Source organism: Apteryx rowi, unplaced genomic scaffold (genome assembly GCF_003343035.1).
Source record: "Apteryx rowi isolate R43461 unplaced genomic scaffold, aptRow1 scaffold_366, whole genome shotgun sequence".
Taxonomy (NCBI): domain Eukaryota; kingdom Metazoa; phylum Chordata; class Aves; order Apterygiformes; family Apterygidae; genus Apteryx; species Apteryx rowi.
Window position 1 is genome coordinate 444,465 of NW_020450152.1, and position 25,730 is coordinate 470,194.

Sequence of the window (25,730 nt, forward strand, 5' to 3'; positions counted from 1 at the left end):
CTTGTTGTTCCAAAAGTCTGAGGAGCCTGGATTCAGCTTTTCCACATCAAAATTGCTAGAACAAAGCTGTATGAAACTTGGTGGACTTTTACTTTGCAGGAGCTGAAGCAAAGGTTTTGTCTGCTAAACAGGATCGAACTACTGAGTTTTGGGTAGCCTCCAAATTCAAAGCTAACATCCTTCAAAAATGCCAAATGCTAACTCTTTTGCACTGAATTTAGGTTAAATCAGGAACTTCTGACTGAGAGGCAAAACCATGAAAGAGCCCAAAGTCATTTGAAAAGTTCTGGAGCTCAGCGGGCTTTTTTGATCAACCTGGTGCAGGGCTTGAGACTTTGATGCAATCTGAAAACAGGCAAGTTTCACAGGCTTCACACAGCATTTTGCCTGCTTGTTTGTTTTGTAAATCTTTCATACGACTCTCTTCATCATCACTGGTAACAAAAGGGCTTCCCAAAATCTCCAAGACAACAAAGGAGGAAAGAGCAAGCATAATGGAGATGAGGTACTAGGCATCAGTAGAACCGTAAAGACTGCCCCACTTTTTCCAGCCCAACTACTTTATAGTTAGACTTTGACCTCCAGTAGACATGGGACTGGATTTGCAGAAATGCAGGTCACCTGCCTTTCTGCGAAGCAAATCCCAGCCTATTTCTACTTTAGGAGTGAAAAGTAAAATGGTAAGTTTTCAGTATAATTTGGACAACAGCAACAGCAAGAACAGAAAGGGAATGATTTTGCTTGGGAAAAAATGAAAGGGGACAAACCAAATAGAATGTTTCAAAGGCAAGAGGTGTAAGACATAGTTAAATTGTTCTTCTCTTGCTGTCCTAGAAAGACATTCCCATTCTGCCTGCCTTCTGAGGTGGGACACACTGTTTATTATTTGTACGCCTTTTAGGGGGATCCAAGTCATTTCTCCGACTCTGAGAATTCCCTTCTATTTGGGAGTCATCGATCGTGATTTGCAAGACATGCAAAATAACAGCAAACAGTAGGTGATTTTTGCTCCTGCTTTGTGAGTGTGTGTCGCACAAGCACATGTGTGCGTGTATGTGTGTAATTCCGCCTGAGAAGGGAAAGAGGACAAAGAGATCAGGGACAGCAGCTGGACTTTGGTATCTCTGGTAGCTCACGCACATGGAACATTGCTAAAGTGTCTGGGTAGCCAGTGTCCACTGGCAGCCTGCCCACACTCAAATTCCTGGAAAGGCTTAAGGCAGAAAAATAATCACTTGGAGGAGTCACCATCTGGGTTTGCGCTGGCCCCAAAGGGATTACTCACTAAAGCTCAGGATATGCATTTTCATGCAAAACTCTAGCATGCTACTGCAAAGGTGGTTTATACTTCCGTATGTCCCCCCAAACAGTATTTTTCTATTTATTTCTTCTAATAAATTTAAAACTCATGAAAGGAAGCTGGGTGATAGCTTTAGAGGCTGAACTCCTCTATTTACCTAGTTCACTGCAACAAAGGCAAACCCAGCGATGCAAGTGTCCCTCAACACTGTAATAACAGGCTGCATCCCACCACGAGATACTGAGTCTTTGGGTACAGAGTAGAGGACAGATTCACAACACTGCAGCACCTGGATATGCAGGCTGGGATTTTCACTGCCTTCAGAAATCAGGCACTTCTGGCAGCCCCATGAAGCAGCTAGCTAACTTATTTCTCTAAAACACCTTCAAAAATCTGGTCCCTCATTCTCCGGTCCCTGATCTTTCTGCAAGAATTGCTAAAAAGCAGGGCTGATTTGCCACCAGGAGCAGAGCTGAGACCAAGCTCATTTTCCTTATTGCATGGAGTAATCATCTGAGGGGGGTGGCTGTCAGCCTTGAACTTCAGGGATATTCAAACCAGCCACTAATTGTCAAAAGACTCTTTTGAGCCCAAACCCTAATAACACACATATTACTACTAATTTTTAGCTTTTACTTTCCAGCTCCAGGTATGACTAGTAATTTCTCACATTTATCACTTCAGTAAAAAACTGGGCCTACCCTCTGTCAGACACCATTGCCCTGCCTGACAAGTATACATCAATGTAGTAATCAAAGAGCACATTGAAAAAATAATCCTTTGAATCAAGTCCGACACACTGCTTTTTATGTCTGGCGTGTTGCATGCAGTCTGGCAGGATCAGCTGCACACTCTAACGYGCCTACCTCAAATCACCTGCCCATCCCATCATGATACGGTGAGCGGGTGCTTTCAGTGTTACTTGAAATCAATGGAAAGGGAGGGCACTCTGTCCCAGCTTCCTCCCTCTCCCCCAAGGAGCTTGGCACCTTGCAGGATCAGATTCGCCGTGATCACAAGGCAGACACGTCGCAGAACRATCTGCAGCTGCATTCTGCCTCTCAGATCCACGCGCCAGCTTTCCCCAGCACTACATGCTACCCTCTGCCAGCTACATATTCATAGTTGTAACTGCTACAGATTTCATTAGCCTTGCGATGCGGAGCTCGGCACAGGCCAACAATAGCTATATGAGTTTACTGTCCAATCTTACCAATTTCGCAGTTCTCTGGCAGATTTCCCAGGAGGGCCAACTGCAGAGATCCATTAATAAGAAATATGAAAACCTCTAACAAAATTTGAAAATCTCCTCCTGAAACTAAAGGATTCCTGATCAACACCGCATCTGCAAGATAGATTGTCCACTGCAGTGTTAGCTCTTCTGAGAATCCACCACAGCAAACTGATACAGCTTTTTGCAGAGTGAGCAGCTATTCTGCACATCCCTCCTCCCCCCAGTCAGATCAGACATCCTTTACACAGTATAAAAAGCAATTGATATAAGCAAACCTCAACTAGCAGATCACTGGAAGTTCAGAGGCTTGACATTACCATAAATTTTTATGACACAAGTCTGTAGGTACCAGAGTTGAGAGAGGAAGATTCAGGAGAAAGAATATCATAAGATATATTTCCCCACACAACAGGCTAACAATGGGAGTTCCAAAAGAGCCATCTACCTGGTGACATTTATGAATGCACATGATACAAACGCCTGAATTTTTTAACCCCTGAATTTTGAGGACAATGTGTCCTGCAGTCATGTTTTATTACAGTTATACTCTGGTTAGGGACACATTGTTATCTCGGCTGGTGGGTACTGGTGAGCTGCACAAGAATCACAGCTTCTCATGGTGCTAGTAGTAGATTAGATTTCAATTAGGCTAACTGTTGAATTAATTAAGACTTTGAGTTAATTCTCTGATGTTTGCAGGTTTCTGCTGTCATTTCATCTGGGTGCCATTACCCGGTTCTGTAACTCTGTGCCTACAGAAAAGATGCCTGTATTTTCAACATCTGTAAAAATCATGCTATGTTCTGGACATATGACATACTTTTCCATACATGTGTATGAACACGCAGCTTCATGTATACTTTGTACAGGAGTGACATAGGAGATCTCAGTCCATTCTTAGCTGCCTACTGTGAGAATCATTAATTTTATGTTTCTTACAGCAAAGCTATGCACAAAGGTGAGCACCCCTTTTCCAGCACACCTTGCAGAAAGTTGGTATTAAAGTGCTCAGCAAGTGAGCTGCAAGCACTTGCTGCTGAAGCCTCAAGCGGCTTCTGCAGCTCCTGGTGCTGGCAGGGGGCTGCAGAGCAGTCGCTGGCTTGCCGCCCTCCTGGCCTGCTGTGCAGGCATGGCCCTCACTCCGCTTCGCAAGAATACCCCTCATCCTGCCAAGCCCAGGCACTCAAATATCACGAGTCCAGCCCCCCTTCTTGCCCCTGAAACACTCGTTTACAAATAGAAGAGTTCTTAAAATGATAAATRTCCCCCAAATGCCCTTTTGCTGTGAGAGGCCTTTCAGGCTCCAGTTCTCTAGCTTTTCCCTGCAACCCACAAGACCAGAAACTTACTTTTTTAGCTAAAAGTGGAATTTCCCATCTCATCATTTGATACCAGGAACTGGAGCTTTGTGAAGCAACGTCAGCTATCTAGAGACTTGCGATAAAAATGTACCAGCTGACAATGCTGATTACAGAGAAACTTCTTGGAGGATGAAGCACTCAGACTCCAGAGCTCTCCACTCCTATGAAGGAGCGAAGAGAAGGATTTGACTGTTTAGTAAGGGCCTGAGCCTGACTTGAGAAGTTCAGGAAGGCAGTACTCCACCTCATACACACCAAGTGCCCTCTGCCGAAGGGTCCTGAAGCCGTGGCATAACCACGGGCGCTTACAGCACTCCTTCAATCCTGCTTACATCAGGAAGGAAATGCGGATCCCACCTATGCTACTCTGTAAGCGGACAGATGCAGCATATACCCCTTTTCTTCCTGCACAGCACTGACTGCTGCCAGCTACAGGACGTCAGATTTGAAGGACCAATTTGTCTGAGACTGCACAACAAAATCCTTCACTCTTACATCAATCCCCTAGAGGCATTTCTGCAGCTAAAACGAGTGAATAGAGTTCATTTATAAACAACTATAATGCAGAAATCACTTTGTTGATGTTTTTCATTTATCTAAAATGTGCCCAGCTACAATGGGAGCTGCCTACACAATTTTCCATTGAAAATTTCACATGAGTGACTATAAATGAAGCAACACCCACTCGCCACTCATTTTAACTTGTGACAGAAACTGTCATGCCTGTATGAACACATTTGCACCGCAGATATGTCACGCAGGTCTCCTTCCATGTGTCTCCAAATGCTTGTTAACATTCTCTCTTTCATGCATGTGGCAAAACAAATTTTAAAGATGTCTGGCTTCATCTTCAGAAGAGACAAATGTGACCCCCACCAGAAATTACAGGAGCTGTGGTTGTCCCACCCCTTGGAAAACCCAGCCAGGGCCACCAGTGAGCACCGGCCAACTTGAAGCAGCCATTTTACAGACAAGAGCACGCGCTTCTGAAGGGGAGCGCACCTTCAAGCTCGGCTCATAACCGGACAGTGTGAGAGCACAGCTTTTTTAAGGGCAGGTTTGAAAGGTCAGCTACACTCTCGGTGCCTTTCAGCGGACGCCCGTCCTGCAGATGGCTTTACTGGTGGATTCCAAGCGCTAGCAACGTGGACTATAATTAGTCCATTTGTGAAGTGCTGAAAATGAATTCACAATAAATGCTAAATTTTGGTTTCGTTCAGCGAAGCCCGTGGGACAGCTTTAACTTTACATAACGTTGTATGATGTCTTGCTCGTACCTGAAGCAAACACCAGGCTCCTTGCTGAATCAGGACCACTGACTGTACAACTGACAACACCAAAATGCCRGCAGCTCCCCCTCCCTGGCCCCAAGGTGCATGGCTGTGCTCCCCCCCAGGGTGCAGAAAGCTGACATGAGTTCAGCATTCCCCCACCCACTCGTCAGTTGTTTCTTTCTTTCTCTTTCTTTCATTCATTCATTCATACATTCAGTTTTCTTCTTAATTCAGTCAGTCACATTCGGGTGCACCCTGCGGAAATACCCGCTAGTCCCGCGCAGATCCTCAAGCTGGCAAGCTGATCAAAAGCAAGATTGCAAAGGTCACTTGCATGCTGAGATGTGCACATAGGAATGTATATGGAAAAAAAAAAAAAACAAAAAAAAAGCTCAAGCAGCTGTTCTGCTCTCTTCCCATAAAATGCCTGGCCTGGCTCTGCAGCCCATGACACAAAGTGATTAGTTAGCTATTCCTGACTCGGGCTTTGCAGGGAGCCTCCCGTTTCATGGGCAGTATGGCAGACAGATAAAATGGGCACAGAGAGCCAAATTCATCACCAGTGTCACTTCGCTGAGGCCAGCACAGCAAGGGTGCGATTGCCCCGGCTGTTCTATCTGACAAGACAACGCAGAAAACAATTAAAACAAAATGAAATAATGCTGGTTTATAACAACATAGCAGGCTACACAGTCACAGGCTCCAGCTGCAATTAAAAAAAAATCATTCCAACTAAGAATGCAAATCATCAGCATTGCTCTCAAGCAGGGAACGTTGACAAATGAAGGCGGTGTGTTAACATGCAGTGCCAGTACTCTTCACTTAAGTATGTGAGAAACAAAGGTATGTACAAACTAGGACTGCCAGAAAAAACTTGCTCTAAACAGCAACCAAAAGGAACTGGAAGGATTTTAAAATGACTTCTCTTACAAAAACCAGATAAAAGAAAACCTTTTGCTCCCCTTCTCCCAGCCAACTGAAAAGGAAAAAAAAGAAAATCACACAACTCCAATAAAGATAATTTATATAAGAGTTTTGAACTCAAAACTAAAAAATTCCTCCATTGGACATGTGGGTCCAGTGAATCACAGCTTGGAAATATGAATGGACCTTTTGTAAAAGCCAACGAGCAACAAACATGTTTTCTCACCACTGTGATCACTTCTGTGAGAGCATCTTACCCATCTGCCACTCGAAATCCACGGCGCAAAGACAAGTCACCTCCCCACACCAGGGAAATGGACAAAAGGATGACTAGCTATCTGCAGCTGTTTTCAATCGAAAAGCCAAGTAATTATTGCAGCCCTCTCCTGTGGCTCATATGGAGCGCAGCATGGAGCGTTATGCAAGTCTAATGTGCTGCCAGATCTCTTAGAGCAGTCAGCAGCCAAGTCACTCCCTCCCATCATTGGCTCAGCTTCATTAACTTAATCAGGTATTCATTCATTCATTCATTCATTCAAAAAAAAAATTACACTAAACCTGGCAAATAGCCAGTGCCATGCATGCACAAGAGCATGCTTACATCAGCCACTGGGGCTAGAAGAAAAAAGGGCAACCTAACATTTGTCACTCTTCGATAGGGGCATTCATTTTGCACGGAGCCTGTGCACACACGTCCCTTGCCACAACCTCCTGAAAAAGTACCGAGGGCTCAGGAGCAGCAGTGGGAGCAGATGCAGGCCCTGGAGACCGTGGGATTGAGAGCAGTCTTATAAGTCAGTGTAGCCAGCAAGCAGCAGAGCAAAGTGCTTCCCCAGAGCAATGGGCTAATTAATTAATTTGATTTTTGGGGGGGGGGGGGAAAAGAAATTGTGGCAGGATCAGTACATTAACTCAACTAGTTTTGCTGCACAGTTTCTATCCTTTCTTTTGCACATACCACATATGTTGTACAGCTAAATCCAGACAGAAAGGAACACAGCAGAAAAGTAACAAAAAAAAGAGGCAAAGCATCACACAAGCAATGTTAAAAGCATTTGGTAATGAAAATCTCTGTTTGACCCCTGTATCTGTAAACACACAAGACTTCCCACAGGCCTGTAATACTCAAGCATCAAACAAGAATCCCTTCCCTTGCACAGCTCTTGCACTTGTTTTTCTTAGTCTTTACATGCAAGTTTGCAAAGAACACTATCTCTCCCCTCTTGCTGTCATCAGAATGACTTCCACTGCATTTTTAAAGCAAGCTACAAGAAAGCTGCTTTATGACAATACCAAAAAGAAGGACTCGATAGTCAAATCTGACTTACTGTGAATAGATTCATGTAGCAACCTAGGCTGGGCATTAAGGAAAGGAGAGAGGTGTTACCTTTCCCACAGCCAAAGCTGAACAGCGTGAAAGCAGGCTGCATCTCTCCCTCTTATCTCATTTTCCTCTGTGCAAAAAATACAGGATAGCTGGTTACTCTGAGCAAGTCCATAAAAATAATATGGAAAGACAGAGTACTGTGACTATTACAGAATACTATTTCAGGTTATATAATGAAAACTACATGCTTTGGTGCAAATCCTCAGCCATAGACCTTGATGACATTCCCCAAGAATATCCACACTCCCTACCTTCCTCCAGTTATGTAAATCAGACCTCACAACCCTCCATTTTCTGTTATTATGGAGACTACAAATCTTCCCAGTGAGAACTTCAACTGTTTCTTCTCTAACTAACCCCAAAGTTCCTATTTCTCTTCAGACAAAAAAACAGACCTTCTAAGGCCACTGCCACAAACCACGATACAAACAGAAAACCAGACACACTGGCAAAGATTACTAAAAGTTTTATTAACCTAAGGCCAACATTTAGCTAAAGGTCAGACACACTTAGCAAAAACCTATAAGCTGAAGGACTCAAAACCATCACCCATTACTCTGACCTTGACTCTTCCACCAACCACAGTCTGCAGCCCATACCACAAAAGCCCACAGTTAGCTCCTGGATCCCTTTTTTTAACTTCTCTGTAGGTGGATGCACTGAAGAGCACCTAAGTGTCTGGTAGGCAAGCACACACACCACTTCTAGGTAACCAGCTGTTGATACATAAAAGGGCTAAATATGAATTTTATGTATTACAGCTCACTGATGAATGAGCAGTGAAATGTGGCTGAAGAGTGGAATTTTTTGACTGCTGCATGACAGCACATAGGAAMTACTAATTAGAAAACAAAAACTACGCAAGTTACATTTATTGAAGTAACTGAATTAAAAAAGAGAAAGATGAAAAGGTGTATGAAGGAGACACATTTCTTTCCCTTAGTCCTTGGGCTTCTGTACTCCAAACCACGTAGGACGTCAGTTAAGTCTCAAAGTATTCTGCAGCTCAAGTAAGCCACCTTCACCAGAATTTCAACCTTGAGCTAAGGGCCTTTAAAACTCTCCAGCACTGTAAACAGTAGGTGTCTTTCCTTACCTTTGTCCCCTTCTCTAACTCTAAATAAATGGGGTGTAAAGCTTGAAGATTCCTTCTGGTTTTTTTCACTTCACCTTCTCGCTCTTGCGTCCCTGATGACTATTTCATCCAAGAGGCAATGTGACTCCTTCCTCCTCCGCCCATCCTACTAATCTTAGTTTCCTCTCTTCTGCTTAACCTGTTGTTCAACCATTCTTCACAGCAGTAACTTTCTTTTGTTTAATTATTGCATCAACACAATAAACAACTGTGAAATGCCATTCTCTGATTCTCTCCTCCATTCACATGAGAACCACCACTGAGGTGCGATTTCTGACACTCTAAGTAGCTGCATACATTTTAAAGTGGGCCATTGGAAAAAGGACAGGAATGTAAGGGAGTAAGAGAAGAAAATCAGCATATGAACATTGCAAACATCCCAAAAGATCTGAACTTCAGCAGAAGTTCTGGCTTGCTCTAGATAAATAAAAGGGATGTGGTTTGAACAATTCTGGTTCTTTATATGAATCATTTCACTTCTCCCTCTGAAAGAATCATTAGAAGAATGTGAGGTTTCATGATTAAAGGTAGAAGAATGAGAAGGCAATATTTCAGCCTTCTGAAATGAGGCTTGTGTGTCTAACCACACTGCCAGCTCAGAGTTCACTTCTCACAAGTGTCAAGTATATTTTCCCTTCTGTATCTTTGCAAGCCCCAGTTCTGTCTGTTGTCATCACTCATGGGATTTACCTAATCTCCGAAACAGAGAAAAAAACCTCATCTTTTTGCTGGAGAAATAGTCAAGTCTCAAGCACACGCTGAAAAATTCAAATTGTATGTACCATTTATTGTACCCCCATCCATCCATCCACCCTGCGTTGACAGTATAAACACAAAGGATGCTGTAACAAAGGGCTGAAGTGTGGTCTAATGTGTTCAGCGTTATTTCTTATGCCATTTCCACCCACTTTTGCTGTTCTCTGTGCACTTATCTAAACATTCCTCACACTTCAGCATATTCAAGCAGCTGCTTGCGGACACAAACACCATCTAGAAAAAATGTTGATCCCTTCTTCCTCGAAACTTGCGGCGTTAGCTGTGTCCACTGGGTCTGAATTGTAAAGCGATGAAGAGTCTATCAGAAAGTAGGGGTTCATTTAAAATCTATTATCTAAAGATTCAGCTAGAAAGGGGGACTTCATAACTTTCTAAACCCAGAAATTCACCTTTCCAGAGTTTCATTCTTAACACTAGTGGACTGTGATGTTGACCTTTTAAATTCATTAGATCACTCCACATCAGAAAGCATTTGCTGTGGAGCAAACAAATACACATACAAATACATGACAGTGCAGTTTTAGGTTTCATTGGTACTCCTAATACAGCCACCTTGGACTCATGCCAGTGAAACTGGTTTGTGACCGTGCATCCCGCACTGACAAAGCGTGTCCCTGGGCATCCCGCCTGGGCCCTTCTGCAGCGACAGACACATCTGCTTGCAGCTTGCCAATGCATTTCACTGGCTACTCCACACAGGGCTCTGAAGCGTTGCCCTCCAGGCTGGGGCTGAGGCAAGACCTGGCGCAAAGGGTTGCTCGTGAACCGGCACTACCTCACCAATGACAGCGTCGCAGTCTGCAGTGTTGTCACGCCAGCCGAGTGCCTTTCAGAAGCACTCTGACTAAATCAGGGGATGGGCAAGAGATTCAGCCAGGGCTCTGAGAGCTCAAAATCTTTGTGAATTGCTCTTCAAACCAGCATTTAAGTGCTGCTCTCCCAGAGAAGAAAATAGTTAAAATAGGCGCAGATCCTCCCCTTGCAAAGTCGAACCTACAGGAGAGATTTTCTTGGGACAGGAAAGCGGTCTGGGCATTCCCTTGCAAAAAYGCCCTTCTCTCGCGAAGGTGGCGGCTCCAAGCAGGACGCACGTGGTCGGCTCAGCGTGGGCCGTGTCCCTGGCTCGTGAGCTGGGGGAGAGATAGTTACGTGATAGGTGGGACACATCCCGTGGCTCCACAGTCTCACCTGCAGCCCTCGCCACATTACGAGCCATTGCTACTCCTGAGATGAAAAGGAAAAGGGATTTTTTTCTGATGCTATTTATACTCGTTTAGTCCCTGGACTGAGTGACTCTTCAGGATCTGATCTGTTTACCACCCTGTCTGCCTACTCTGATCTTTTTTTCTGTTAGCCCAAATGCATAATGATTTTACTTCTGTTAATCTGGTTTGGTTTGGTTTCTTTTTCATATGTGGTTTTGACTTGTAGACTCCTCGTGGTGGATAGGAAAAATAATGTTGTTCCTTCTTTTTTCATTCTGCTTTTTGTGTTTACATATGGAGGCAATGTTTCCCTAGAACTGTGAAATAACTACTGCAGTAGATTATACATAATCTCTTTGGTATAATGGACATGTTAGAAAAATATGGAATAACCACTAGATCATACATCCAGGGTGGCTAAAATAACAATGTCACTCACTGGTCATAACTACTGAGGGGGAAAAGCCCTGACAGCGCCCTGTTTTAGGGCTAGTGAAACTAAAACTGAAATAAGCATACAGAGTCACTGTTGCCCTTGGACCAAAATTAAGTAAGAGCAAGTGGTTTCTAATAGAAGTGGTAGGAAATTTTCAAATAAAATTTTCATCAGAAAATGCTTACTGTCAAACCTGAATCTGCTGGAGGGAAAACCGTTTTAATACATTTGCAGTTGGGGAAAAATGTTGGCATTTCGTTTCTTTTTAAATTTTCTCAGCAATATTAAAAAACATGACATTTCTGGGGCCCATAAAAAGGTTTGTTTTAAACTTCCAATAAAGTTATAATTTAAAATGTTGTAATTGCAAGAGAAATTTGCTTTTTAGAATTAAACTATCCTATAGCTAGGATATATAGCTTAAGATTTGTTTTGTGTTTTTTATAGGTATAAAACATGTTTACCTACTGATTTTATCTGATTTTCAGTTTATCTCATTTTTTCATTTTTTCCTCTCATTACAGCATGAGACATTTTTCTGAGATCTTCAAAATCCTCATGGGCAGAAATATCATTTCCTCCTAGCTCTGATTTCTAATTAGATTTAAATTTTTCCTAGCTGGGGCAAGACCTACCCAAGCATTTTGAAACACTGCCATGTTGATGAGCCACGTATACGAAAATTCAAATCCTTGCTCTTGGCTGGCAAAAAACACAAGCTGCACTGGAAAAAAGAGCCCTTCTTCTTCTGTGATGGCACCATTCAACTCACTGCCCATAGATCAAATTCAGCCTGCAAGATGATTCCCTCAGGTTTGGATGGTTGTCAAAACAGCACGCTCTCTCCTATGTGCAGCCAGTTTCAGAGGCAACAGCTACTGCACTGGTTTAATGAAAGGTGAAAGGAGAAGCAGAGGGAAAGACGCTGCTGGACTGTCTGATGGACCGGCATTGAAGGAGCTGCAGCATGTCAGCAGACTCCCTCCTGCTGGTCCATCGCATCAAGTGGGGAAGGAGGGAGAGAGAAGATGCATCTCCTACACGCATGTTGCCTGACCGCTGCTGCTGGAAGTTGCCGCCAGGGCTGCCAGAAGGGGCACTGCTGAACTTCTTGGCAGGTGGGTTAGGCTACCTTGGCTGGTCAGCTGTTTGGAGAAGTGGGTTAATGAGAAGCTCTTCCGGCAGTCCCAACTGGATTGCGCACAGGGACTTTGGTGCCACAGCTTTATCAGCAACACCTCTGTACTCAAGACCAGCCCCAATACAATTTTACTGCAGTTGTGGATTGGTGGTGAGGATGGGAATATGCTCTGGTTCCACCTGCTTATTGCAAATGTTGTAGACTCTCAAAAATGGTAGGTTTTAACAGATGAAAACCAGCTACACTCCTTGCTGCCCATCAGCACATCATCAGGCTGAACCCACTCTCGTGAGGAGCTATGAATGTACTCGAGTATGTGACCCAGGTCAGATATCCAGCCCGGGACCCCTGCTAAAGCCCATGGCAGCTGCTACACAAGGCAAACGACATGGCAGAGCACAACAGGAGCAAAGCCCTCGGAGAGCACCGAAGGCCACAGCACATCCACACCGAGCACCAAGCACGTAACGCTTCCTTGAGGTAGCTGCACTACACACAAATACATCCATCAAAGCCCTGCACGTCACACACAAACTAAGAAGAGCTGACAGAAAACCAATAGAAAACACAGGCGTACCACCTACTGTATAAACTTAATGCTCCAATTAGACTAGCTGCCTCCTTGCCCAGTTCACGCTGTGGAGGGAAGCATTTCCCGTGAAAGCTGCAGACAAATCAGCCCCGGGAGCATCAGCAGCAGCTGCTGTGTTCTGCATGCAAAGCGCCGAGCAGATCAACAGAGAGGAGCTTCCACTCACATCAAAAGCTCCAAGATGTGGATGACAACCTTCGTTAACTGAAAGACACAGGATCAGACTAGAGGAAAATTGTCCCCCAGCAGCTAAGATTCACAATCTGGCAGGTCTGACAAGAAATGGCGGCTTTCCTAATTTTCAGTCTGTGGTCAAGTACTGTTTCTACAGTTCTTGTCTAAAATTATTTCCCCCCACACTCTGTTCTGTTCTGAACTACTGTTTTAGCATTTTTCTTCTCTATTATCTTCCTCTGAGCTTTTCTGTCATTCTTGCCTGGACTTAAAGGTTAGTTTCTGTCCTTGCTTTAATATCAGTTAAAATACCACTATCACTAACAGCTGACTAAGTCAGAATTGAAACTGTGCACTCATTTCAGACTCCAGGAAAAAATTACTAAAAGCCAAAAAATACTATAGATAACATCCCTGATGCCCAGAACAGCAGAACTGCACTCATAGAGACTTTAAAATGTATACTGTTGCTATGAAGTGTTCATTGTGCGATTGCGTATTAAAAAGTTTTGCTTTTTCCTCTCTGTTGACCCCCCTCCCTCCCAACTGATGGAAAACACGCTGAGCAGCCTGGCAGGCATCCACACACGGGCATTACTTCATATCTGCAACGTGTTCTTGAGGTTGATTTTTTTTTTTTTTTGCATTACTCCCATTTTAACCACATAAACCAGTGGCGAAAAGAGCCTTCCTGAGAGCGCTTTCTTGAATGTGTGCAAGGCAGGTTGTATGGTTCATGTTCATTGCAGAGAACCTACACTTTACAGGCAAGGTGAGGACAACATTTCTGGAAAAAAGTGGCATTTCTCAAACTGCTAATCTCAAACAGTGACTAAACACTGTTAAATATGCATGTGAACTGCCATTTGTTTGGGATTTAATGGTATTTAAGTATAATCTCTATAGAGAACAGCTGATGTAAGGCAACCTCCCCTTTTCTTCATTTCAGACCAGTAAAACGTGGTCTAGAAGACACAGCCAGGATGATTCTGATCAGACAATAAAACTAATAAAACACTTCTCAATAGCTACTACCTAAAGTCCTGCTTCGTTACCACATGCAAGAAGTTATGCTGTTCATTGCAAAGGGAACAAGATCAGGCCTTATAGCAGGAACTGTTGATATGCCAAATTAAAGCATTAACATACAAGTAATGTGCCTATGAAAACAGCTGTAAAGCAAATCAGGTTTTCAGAAACTTCCCTTGTATAATTATAGGCCAAGGATTTCAGTAAGCAGGGGCCTAATTTTGCTTCCATACCAACTCTAACACATCCAAGAGTCTCAAGTCCCAAAGTCATCTGGATATGTGATTATATTAGTTGTTTCCATGTTTATTTGAAAGAACATCCTGAGTCAGTCTTAAAATCAAGCCTGTGCCCTCCCCATAGAGCAGTGTCTCTCTGTCTCTCACCAGAAGCTCAACCACCCCAAGTGGTACTGTGCAACATCCAGGCTCTGCAAGCAAAATACTCTCTTCCAAATACCCTCCACGTGAGGGTAACAGATGCGAGAATTTGACTTGCAGAGCCTTGCAGTAAATGCACAACTGGGATGGGTGGAAAGCAATCACCAAGCAGAAACCAAGAAAATTTTTCCACAAGCATACGGTATATTCATACAGTGGCAGCACTTGCAAAACAGAGAAGATGAGGTCTATCCTTTAACATTCGGAAAAGAAAAAGCCAATGATAAACAATAGTCTTTAAGAATCACAGTCTGGCAGTTACAGATTATCTAATTACCATCATATTTAATATCATATAGCTGTAATAATTCTCTGCTATCATCAAGCTGCTAGCACTAAAAGAAAATGGGAAATTGGCCTTGATGACTTACAGGATAGATAATGGGATAGAGAGGATCTGCCCTCTGGGTCGTTGGTTTGCAGCCAGCTCAGGTTGGAAGTGCAAGTCATTACTGCCAGGTAGCCTCTTCAAAACGAGTTGATGTTGTCAGGCTTGTTCCCATTCCATGTTTGCAGAATAAAAACCACGCTGCCGCAACGGGGTGTGCTGGAGGAGGGAATTCTTGCAAACTCTTTCTCTCTTGCTTTTTGTTACCATGCATGCAGATACTAGCCTGGAACAAGGATATTTATGCAGGTATATTTCCTCCATGAAGACCTCACCAACTGGCTGTTCAAAACTTGCAGAGGTACACCTTATGCTAGTTTAAAACCAGGCTGAATTGCCTTGGAATTCCAGGGAAATTTTTACCCCTGTGCAATCCCTTTACATTGGTGTGTGGAGGGACAAAGCAAGAGACCACCAGGAACTACCAGCTTGGGTACTGATAAAGAGCTGTGCAATTTTTTTTTTTTTTTTTTTTTAGGTTGGATTCTGCAGCATCTAAGCTAACACCACATCCTTTGGGACTACCCCTTTCTCAGGCAACGGCTGCAGTGCATTAACAGGATAGAGCAGTTTGCCTTGTAGCTACTGTGCCTGTTCAGTGGATTAATAGAGACTTCGTCCTCTGGGGCTGTCAGTCCCAAACCTTTCAGGAGAAATGAAATCTCTGAGAAAAAAGAAGCAACACAGTACTGGAATTACAAATAAGTGTCTTTCTGAATTTCAAACGAGACCTGAAGCATCTTCATTTACTATTTAGTATTTTAGTAAGCACTTTATTGGAAGAGACTATGTAATGGGTTAATTTCAAAAGTCATTTATCTTTACTCACTGGAGATGACTTTTTGTAATTCACTTGGGGCTGCAACACTCGTGGATTAATACATCATCCTCCAACTTGAGAAGATAAAAGCCTAACAAGCTCTAACCTGCTACACAGGCTATATTTAAGTAGTACAGGGTAATGATAAATATCTCCCATAAAATGTGTTCTCTTCACACTTCCTGCAAAAACTGCTGAGAGAACCAGCTGGTGATATGGAGTTGACGGTCTTTGTTCACAGCCCCACATTTTATATACTGTAAAATTGGAGAGCTCTCTTTTGCAGCATCCTCCTGATCCTGTACTGCCTTCTGGCCTTCAGAAATAAGGCCAATATTTCACCAGATATGGGGCCCACCACGAGGAGCGCTGAGGGCAGGCTGGGTCTGCTGCTGATGCCTGGTTGCTCTGCACTAGCCCCACTCACCCAGTCGGCACGTCTTTCCTCCGGCCAGACACAGAGGCAGGGAAATCCAAATTTCTAAAGAGGACTGGRAGGGGGCAGTTTGGTTTTCCTTAAGCATGTTCCATTCTCCATGCTGAACTAAATGTTTTGCAAGACAAAACGAAGACCAGGCTTCTCCCCAGAAATGCTCACAAAACCCAGGGGATTACTGCTGCAGCCGGAGTAGGAGCAATGCAGGGAATGGGAGGAAACCAGATCACACAGCTACACACACTGGTTATAAGGCCCAGATGCAAACTGAATCATTTCTTTTTTTCTTCCTTCGTGTACAAGCAGTGGATGTTGATAAGAGCACAGCCAGCACTCAGCACCGGGACCTCACAGTATGGACACTCGGACTGTGGCCATACATCAGCAAGCTAGAACAAGTCCAGCCAGTCTCACCAGAGTCTGTTCAATTTTTATCGTCTCCCTTTGACCAAATGTTACCCCAGTGCTTTCCAGGACTGCTTTTAACGTCACAGATATTTAAGTGCAGCCAAATACTACCATCTCCAGCTGGAGAGGTTCTTCCTGTCCAGAGCCTGAGGCGTAAGTGACCTAAGCACAGCTTTCAGATGTTAATCTAGCTCCTTACCCTGTATGGGAACAATTGTGTTTCTAAAAGATACTGACTCAGCATCCTTCAGGTCCCACCTTCATCCTGTTCTTCTGTTACTTTCTGCACTACTTAGTCAGCCTTGATCCCTCCCATTAGGTCTCAGGGGGATAGGCAAGCACTGCAGCATCCGCCTTTGGAGTCCGGAGAGAAAGGCAAACAGCCGGGCTTTCAGATGTGCTGAACAGGAGTCCTTGGCTACATCCGCACTGCCCAACCATCAGCCCCTGCGTCTGTGCCACTAGGAACTGGGAAGCTAAACCATTACGGTTACAACCACAGTTACTGTTTACTGACGTAACATGGTTCCCATCGTATACTTCCTCATGTAATTTATGCAATTTATTTTCCTTCCACCCACCTGGCCATTTTAATAGGCTGAACACATCCACCACAAYACTGTTTCAAAACAGCCACTCAGGATAAAATGTCAGTTATTTTGTCATAGTAAAAGCTATTTAAGCCTTCACTAAGCCTAGCTGTGTGGGCAGCTACAGAAGTCTCCCTGTTCTCTCCCAGTGATGAGCCTTCTTCCCGAGTAGCCGTGATTAAAGCCTGGTCCCCCAAAATCAACTTACACTGGCCTTGTTCTAGGCCTCCATGCTTTGCTGAAGTCCTCTTCCCATGGGCAGCCGTTCATAACTTACTCATGTCTACGCTTCCCTTTATCTCTCACGAGTTATGAGAGCATTAGCACACAAATAATATAATCAGATTAAGTCAGTTCCGTCCTTTCCTGTTTATTCTATCTACATTTTACTTAGAAGGTGCATTTGGCTCTTTATTTCTTACCAGATCACAATGATCTCAAGGTAGGTTACATTCTAAACATGTGCTTGACAACATACCAAAGACGACCACTTTTTTCTAGAACAACTTCACAGAAGTCATGAGTTCAAATTTTCAGCAATGGCAGACACGTGAATAAAATATTTATTACAATTATGAGCTAGAAGCATAAACTATCCTTAGCATTGTTTAGTCCTATTTTTGTTACAGAAGATACTAGAAAAAATAAAACTGAATTTTAAAATATAAAGAAATACAAGAAGAAATGAATGAATACAGATACAGGAATGAATGAAAATAAGAAGGCGGCATCTGATGAAGAAATCATCAGTACCTGTCATGTATCTATTTCTATTTTCTGTTTTTAAGTGAAAAAACACTGATTCCATAGAGAGCTTTCTCTGAAGACCGAACGAGACATTAGGCCAAAAGTTTATGAACCTAGCGTATTTTCCCTATAACTTTATGCTGTGTCAGTTATGGCTTCCTTTTTTCATTCCATCTATTCAGACTGGAAGTGTTACGTGAAAAGATTATCTGACACACGTGTCAGTGCAATGCCTCTAGCAAAACAAAGCGAACACATTCTAGGTCAATTCATAAGTACTCCTACAATGATAACACATCCGGCATCCCAGGCTGCTGGCGATGGGCAACAACCGATATACCTCACGGAAAGGCAAAATAATAAAAGCAATAATAATAATGCAACTAGGCAGCCATAAACATTGTAAAACAACAGAAAAAATAACTCATCTGACCCCTGCAGTTTCTACTCTTGGCCACTGAATTGCATTACTGAAATGAGCGACAGGTACTTCAGCAGAGGATAGTGAAAGGAAGGGCTTGAAGACGACGAGTGTGCAGTGGATAGCACACGTATAGTTCTTGGTGGCGGCAGGAAATTCATTCCTGCTTCAAATCTTCCTTTACATTTGCCATTTTCAGGGACTCCCTTGTCCCACCCCACTGAACGTGTAACGCAAGCAAACAGTGGGACTGAGAACACAATTTGAGGTTCTTTTTCCATTCGTCGCTGTTTACAGTCAAGAGCTGATGCACACTGGATGACCATGAGGCTACATAGCTATCTTACATAAGTCATCATTTATCCTCCATGGCACTAAGCAACTTGGTGGAATTTAAAAACATGGACGAAATCCTGGCTCCAGCAGAACTAGATGGTAAAACTTCCATGGATTTTGCCAGGTTCAGGATTTTGCTCCATACCCTCAGGCCTACTGCTGTCAATATTGTTTTGAAAATGGGAGCTGCCCAAGGATAGGGAGGTAAGTTTTCCCTCCCCAAAAGCTTTTTTCAGCATGGCATAAGGGCAGAGCGGACTGCCTGGCCACTAACACTGCTCACCAGCACAGCGTATCAGTTTCACATTTAATTCTGTAGGTTACGATCAGGCTTCCATCTATGTGGGCCCCAGGAATAAAAAGATAAACACCCAGTGCCCAGCAGAAGACTACATGGGAATAGGGTACCTTAGAGACTGAGTACCAGACCTCAAACTATTACAGAAAGAGATGGAAACAACTGAAGGAGGAGGAAAACCTGGGGGTCGATGGCACATGCAGAGGACAGTAACTTTTATATGGCTTTTGAAACTGTTCCAAATACGCTTATATCCCTGTTGCTTAGCATTTGTTACACTTGTTCCATGTATACGCATAATTTAGTAATACTTAAGCTTTGGCAGAAAAACAAACACACTTTTGCATAGCTATACCACCTCTTAAACTTCTCCACCCTATTCTTTTTTTTTTTTTTTTAACACCCCTAAGAAAACTCTAAGGAATTTGTCTAGGGGAGTTTGCTGGGAGTTGGGTAGATTAATATGATAAAAATGCAGTTGTTCTCAAAACCTGTATAAACAAATCTATAAAAGTAAATAGCAGCCTTAGAGTATAAACAAAATGATTCTCAATTTTAATTTTGAGATCTTTTCCTTATCTAGTAATGATTCTTTTCCCTAGCAGAGACATTTGCTCAGGCCTAAACACAATGTTGCTAATATAGATCCAGTCACTGGATATCTTTGTGCACTTTACAGCTGCCCAAGCGATTTTAATTCATTTGAGTAGGGATCAAGGTTGGTGTTTCTCTAGGTCCTGACCTAGCAAGCCACTTGACTGCATATTTACTTGAAACCTCGGGGAATCAGCCTGCTTAAAGTCGCATCACGGAGAACATGCAGTGATTTCACATTCGGGGCACGCTTTAGTTCTTTGCTGAATTAGCCACTGAGACTCCACRTCTGTGTCACTGTGTCGGGCAGGACTGTGAGGGAGTGGGGGGGGCAAAACCCCTCTGAAGTGAATGGAAACTGTGAATCCGCCGCACTGCAGTGTGTAGTTTCAACACAGTGCAGAAGGGCAGAAAGACAGCAAAATCCTAGACCGTGCATGTTCACCTAGGTGGCTTTTTAAGAGGACTGCATATATTTTCAGGAGATCACGTTACCTGCCTGTATCACTAATCTTAAGGCAACCAAGCAATGTGCTCTTCCTACCATGGAAGGAGACATTATTAGAGCTCAAGCCCAAGTTACATGTGTTCTGCATTAGCATGACAAGAAAGTGACAGAACTGTTTCCTGGGAAACAAGTAAAGTTGTGACTGATGCATATTGTAAACTTTCTGGAAAGAGCACACTTTTTTTTTTTTTTTAAGGAAAAAAACATATGCAATAAATACGTCCTTTCCTTAGCGCTACTTTGTACAATGTGGTACTCCAGATTGGGTTTTCTGAGCTGACAAAGGGCAGAAAGCAACAAAATGTTTACAAAACCTTGACAGCTCCAGGGGATAGTTTTTGTTTTATTTGCTGGTATTTGTTATTTATATTTATCTGGTCACACACTTATGTTGATTTCTTTTTTTAAATTTAATCCCACCACTTAAAATACTTTCTCTTTGGAAGGAATGGCTCACTGGTTAGAATTGGGACTCTTACATCCTGTTTCCAACTCTCCATTTGGTCACTGGGTAACTGGGTATATGCATATATATATCTTTAATCACAAGGATCCTATTACAAATTTTGATGGAGTAAACCTCATCACATCCCAGTCGAGTAAGAACCCTTCTTATTACTTCCAATTTACAGATTAGAACAAACATGTTGAGATCTTCAGAGGATGCTGCAAATTGGAACTGGCAGCAGGTTACATTAATATGTCAGATTGAAAGCTGTGGTGCTGAGAAAAAGATACATATCCTGATCAAACAGGCTGAGGGGAGAGGAGGGAGATGGGATGTGGACAGCTGGAAGCTGCTACTATTTCATTTACCAGCACTGAATTGGAGTCAATACCTCACCACCACTATATTTAATGTTCTGGCAAGCTTTTATGTGCATTGGTACGAGCCCTCAAAAAAAAAAAAAGCCTTCATTCAAATTAGCAGAAAGAGTTAAGTTTCATCAATCATTAAATATCACTGTTTACTAAAAAAAAAAAAGTTCCTTTGCACGTTATTTAATGTCAATGTTTAATTGGCTTTAATAAGGAAGTTAGATATTTTAAAGCTCTGAAGCTGAAAAATAAATGCTGATATTCTATATTCTCATAATAATGTTGATGATGATGATGTAATTTAAAACCCATTCAGCAGAAAAGTCTTGCAGTTTCTATCTGTATCAGTACTTTTGGAGCAGTGCTGTATTTCAGATTCATTAAGGACAGATTTTACTCTTGAACCTTGTCCCCTCGTGTTTGTGAAATGACCCTGATCACATGGATTATCTCAGCAGTCCGAGTAAATCATCCTGGTTTTGGTTTGTTTTAACATTGCTTTTCTCTCATCCTCCACTTCTGGTACACTGTCCCTGTGTTACCCTGAAGAACCATCAAGGAATTAAGAGGAATTCTTGGGGAGAGCAGAGATAAAACAGAAGGATAAATGCAAGAAACTATTTGCCTGCAATCCTGTCAGTGGAGAAAATGCTTTATAAGGTTACCTTGTGGGGAACACACTCTATCCCATGGTTAAAAAAAAATCCTCCATGCAGCTGTTCAGTAAAACTCCAAAGTATAAAACACTTTTTTGAAGCCAAATTAATGTTCCACAGCATGCGAGAACACATCTCTTCTGAGATTTCTGTAGATATAAGAGTCTTTCACCCTTTTGCCTTTCAGCAGAGCCTCAAGAAGAGAGTTGCTCAGATTGATAAAACTCCTGAATAGAATATCCTGGCAGGGATCGCAACAATGGAGACTATAATGAGGAATACAGGGTGTATGTTTTATGCACATTTATTCATTCTAAGTAACTTTAGGCTGAAAATTTGGGGATTTAAAGGATACATTTTGTGTCTTACTAATATGAGTTAAGGACAGAAATGACAAAGAATGTAATTTTCTTAATCTATTTTCTTTATGTTTCCTCGTGGTTTTATCTGGTTAGTTTCCATTTTTTTTAGAGGTAAAGTTTTAATTTGTATAACTGAACATATGGAGAAGTATCACCAAAATCTTTTGCACGACCTGGATGATTACCTATAAACAATGGAACTTCTGTAGGTCAAATCCTGCCCTTCCCATTGAAGAAAAATTAAGAAAGGAAAAAAAAAGCATAAAGGCTAAAGAATAAAAGACAACTTCTTACAGAGCCTATTTATTAAGGGCAGCATCTTCACGGAGCTGGAGGGGTACCAAAGCTCTCAACCTCCAGCAGAAGCCCCTAGCAATCAGTGAAAGCTTGTGCTTCTCAGGCTATTTGTAGAGGCTGGAGACAATTTTTCCCCAGAGCCTGTTGCCCACCCTCTGCTGGCAGTGATAGTCCCTTGGGAGTCTGTGCACACCTGCGGGGAGCAGGGTGCTGCAGATGGCCATGCCAAGGGATCACCATTTACTTCCATGTAAAATTCTCCAGAAATCTAAATGCATTAGCAGATGGAAAGCATAAAACAGCTTTCTCCCAGTTTCTCCACATCTTACCTGACCCAATATCCCAAAAAGACAGAGCTCCAAATATCCTTGTATTGTTGAAAGGACTTTTTGTGAGAGGAGTGACAGAGATGATTGCATATCCTGTTCTCCGTTCACCACCCACTTACAACTGTTCTGGTCCCTTTAGGTACTGCACCCATTAGGCRTACATGAGGTTTCCACAGTCATCCTGTTTCAGATAGAAATGGTTTTCCAATTTACAACCTCTGTTTCTATAATATGCCCAGATTAAAATAATAGGATATTGGTTCTCTTCTTTTCTGCAAAGTCACTCCACAGCAGTTTCTCTAAGGGATAAAACACAGTAACTCTGAAAATCCTCCAGACTCTGCAAAAGGAGGTCCATGAAAGATCGCACTATGAAACCTGTGTCTAAGAGCATCAGATGACCAAAGGACCCTATAATGCCCAAATGACACTGAAGGAGGAGAAGTCACTGCTTAGATGCACTTGGGGTTGCTTTCAGTGCCTCTTAACGTTGGGCAAAGTTTGGTTCATGTTGTTTAATATGAAGCACTCATTTAACCTTCATGTCCTTGAGCCACTTGCTCAGCAACAGAGGATCCCATCATTTTTAAACAATCTCAAAGGAGCTTTAATTAAAACCTATAAAATGGTCCTATAAATGGAAAAGAGCAACTAAAACAGTTGCTTCAGATTTGCAGATGCACAGAACAGTCCAACAAAATTTATTTATTAATGTGTATCACAGGGGAGCGCTATGCAGATAATAGGACAAATTCTGACCTCACTTACTAAGAGATTTCAATTTACCTTATCGTGTATGCTGTATTTTGACTAGAACAGGTAGCAAACTCAGCTTTCGGACTTGCCTTCTTTTTTAGGTACTCACACGATTAGTAAGAATCGAGCAAGCAGACTGGAAATGTCTGGATGGTTCCCTACCCCCAGTCCCTCGTGGCCTAATAAAAGCCCTTCCCTCTCTTAACAACAAATGCTGGAGCCTGCAGAAAGCAGTAAAGCATCACTGCAGCTCTGGTGACCCTGAACAACCTCAACAGGTGCATCGCTCTTGCAGAAAACACATGTTGCTCCGTCACTATTAATATACTGGGAGTGTGAATGGCATATGCATATTTGTTTGCGTGGGGAGCATAAATTATGGAGTTCCCAGGTCTGCAGTCATCACCTCTTGCAGCTACAGTAACATTTCTGGGGAAGGCAAGGCATTTAATCTAAGCACAAAACCCCATACACTTAGGCTAAGTGAGGACTAAAGCACAAGGGGTCAGTCAGTCACAGCGAGATGGGCAAGTGCCGAATCAGCACACAGGAGTGCTGAAGGTTTTAATGCTCCAGCGACTGAGAAGGTTCACAGATCAGGGAAGAAAACAGATTAATTACGTTGCCTCCAGACTGCCTGGTTGAAGTAATCCTTCCGCTGACAGCCTCCTGCCTTTCTGCATGGACAAGCTGCTTGCTCCCTATGCTATTAAATACAAGGCAGGAGCTGTTTATTGTTCCAAATTTAACAATTCAGAATGGCAAGCCAAACTGATTCCTTGGGAAGGGAGAAGAGGAGAGATACAGGCAAACACTTCCCCTCCTCAATACYAGCTCTGTATTCACTGCAGCAAAGACATACCCTGCAGGGTTAACAGCAGTGGGATGACATGCCCCAAGGACTATATTTTTCCTCCGCATACCTCTGGAGACAAGCACAGCACAAAAATAAGGTCTGCTTCCTTTGTGCAAGCAGAAAGGAGGATCAGATTCTGAACTGCTGGACAGAAATCAGGTTACCTGCAGAAGAGAGAGAACGCCATTCCCTTCCAGTTCCTGGTTTGACCTCACAACTGTGGTTTCCAAACCAAACGTGCTCAGACTGGATGTGAAAAGGGGAGAGATGATGAAAGCAAAGCACTCCATGATCGTTTATCCCAGGACCTCCCAGTTTTCTATTCAGACAGAGGAAATGGTGCCCCTGAAATCTCTCYTTCATGGCTGGAAGATCTCTTGAAGGTGAGAAAGGCGTAGATTCAAACTTTCCTGTGATAAACCAGCATTTTCATTGATCAGACTCCACCATTCCTGCCACATGAAAGCATTGGCTGAGCACTGCAGAACAAAAACGGAAAGCACGAAGCAGCAAGCACAATTTTTTTTTCCAGAATTCACACAGCTGTGCTACCAAGCTACACCTTCTCTAAATTACTGATGCGAGAGAGAGATAGCCTAAAATAGTATATCTATTCCCCCCCACTCCAGAGCATACAGGGACCAGAGTACACAAGCTGTAGCAAGGAGAAAGCCTGCATTCTCTACAACCACAGAGAACACGAGGATAAAATAAAGAAAAAAAATGCCTGCTGTTGACATCTTAAGGGTAAGGAGACTAGCTTTTGATTGCCCCAAAGGAGTCATGCCTGCGCATGGTGAAACCATGGCCATTAGCAACAGAGAATATACGTAGGATGTGTTATCACCCGTGACATCCTTTGCAGCCACCAGGGAGTCCAGACCTCACACAGGGGTAGCATTTGTTCTGCAAAGTGCCATGGTGAGGAGGGTGTTCCCGCACCCCTGCCCATTCCTCCCCCTCCCTTTGCTATGCAAAGGCACAGTTCACAGTGCTTCAGGCAAACAAGGCAAAAAAAAGCCTCACTACATAACCTCCTACAAGGGATACAATATAAATGCTATTGGTCTTAATGCAACAAGTGAATGCAATTGGACCTCTGTGCAGCCAGCTGGCCCTTGGCTGGTTAGGCCACCTTCATAATTTCATGACAACGCCATATATTGCACCTCATTTTTATGTGTCCTAGCTCGGTCTTTTTCTCTTGTGCTCATACTGCTTACGCTGATCAATCAGTACTGTAAGGCAGACTGTATGTGCGCCTGTGCAGAAGATCCTCTGCTTTCTCCTGTTACACAGAGTCTTCCAGATTTGTCTGCTCCCCATCCAAAACTTGCATTCCAAAACGCAGAAAAAGGCAAATCTACAGATATGTCCACTCTGCCACACCTGGCTACAATGGGTGTTGCAACTATGCCCAACAATTCTCCCCTCTCACAGTGGCTGTACAGGTCAACACAAGCTTGGGAGCGTACAGCACAAGATACTCCTCAGCAGAGGTGGCACTACACAATTTTTTTCTTTTTTAAAGCACAGACACTGATCAAGCAAAAATAAGAGAAATCTTGAGTTTTATTGGTCTTTGGAAAAATAAATATTAAAGCAAGCAGGGCGAGAACTCAATTCTTGTTTGCATTTGCAGGGCTGCTGTGGTGGCCCTACCGTTACACTGCACAAGAGTTACCATTTCAACCAAACAA

General features: G+C 43.0%; 1 protein-coding gene across 7 annotated transcripts in view; it reads right to left on the reverse strand.

Annotated features, from left to right (window-relative positions):
- ATXN1 (ataxin 1) overlaps nt 1-25,730 on the reverse strand; it is a 224,024-nt gene that overhangs the window by 15,279 nt on the left and 183,015 nt on the right. The window contains exon 1 of one of the 7 annotated variants that reach the window (XM_026073308.1): nt 14,781-15,188. The exons of the other annotated variants lie outside the window; for them this stretch is intronic. The gene's annotated coding sequence lies outside the window, so the exon portion shown is untranslated. Of the gene's footprint in view, nt 1-14,780; nt 15,189-25,730 lie in introns of those variants that run through there. 7 annotated transcript variants of the gene reach the window in all.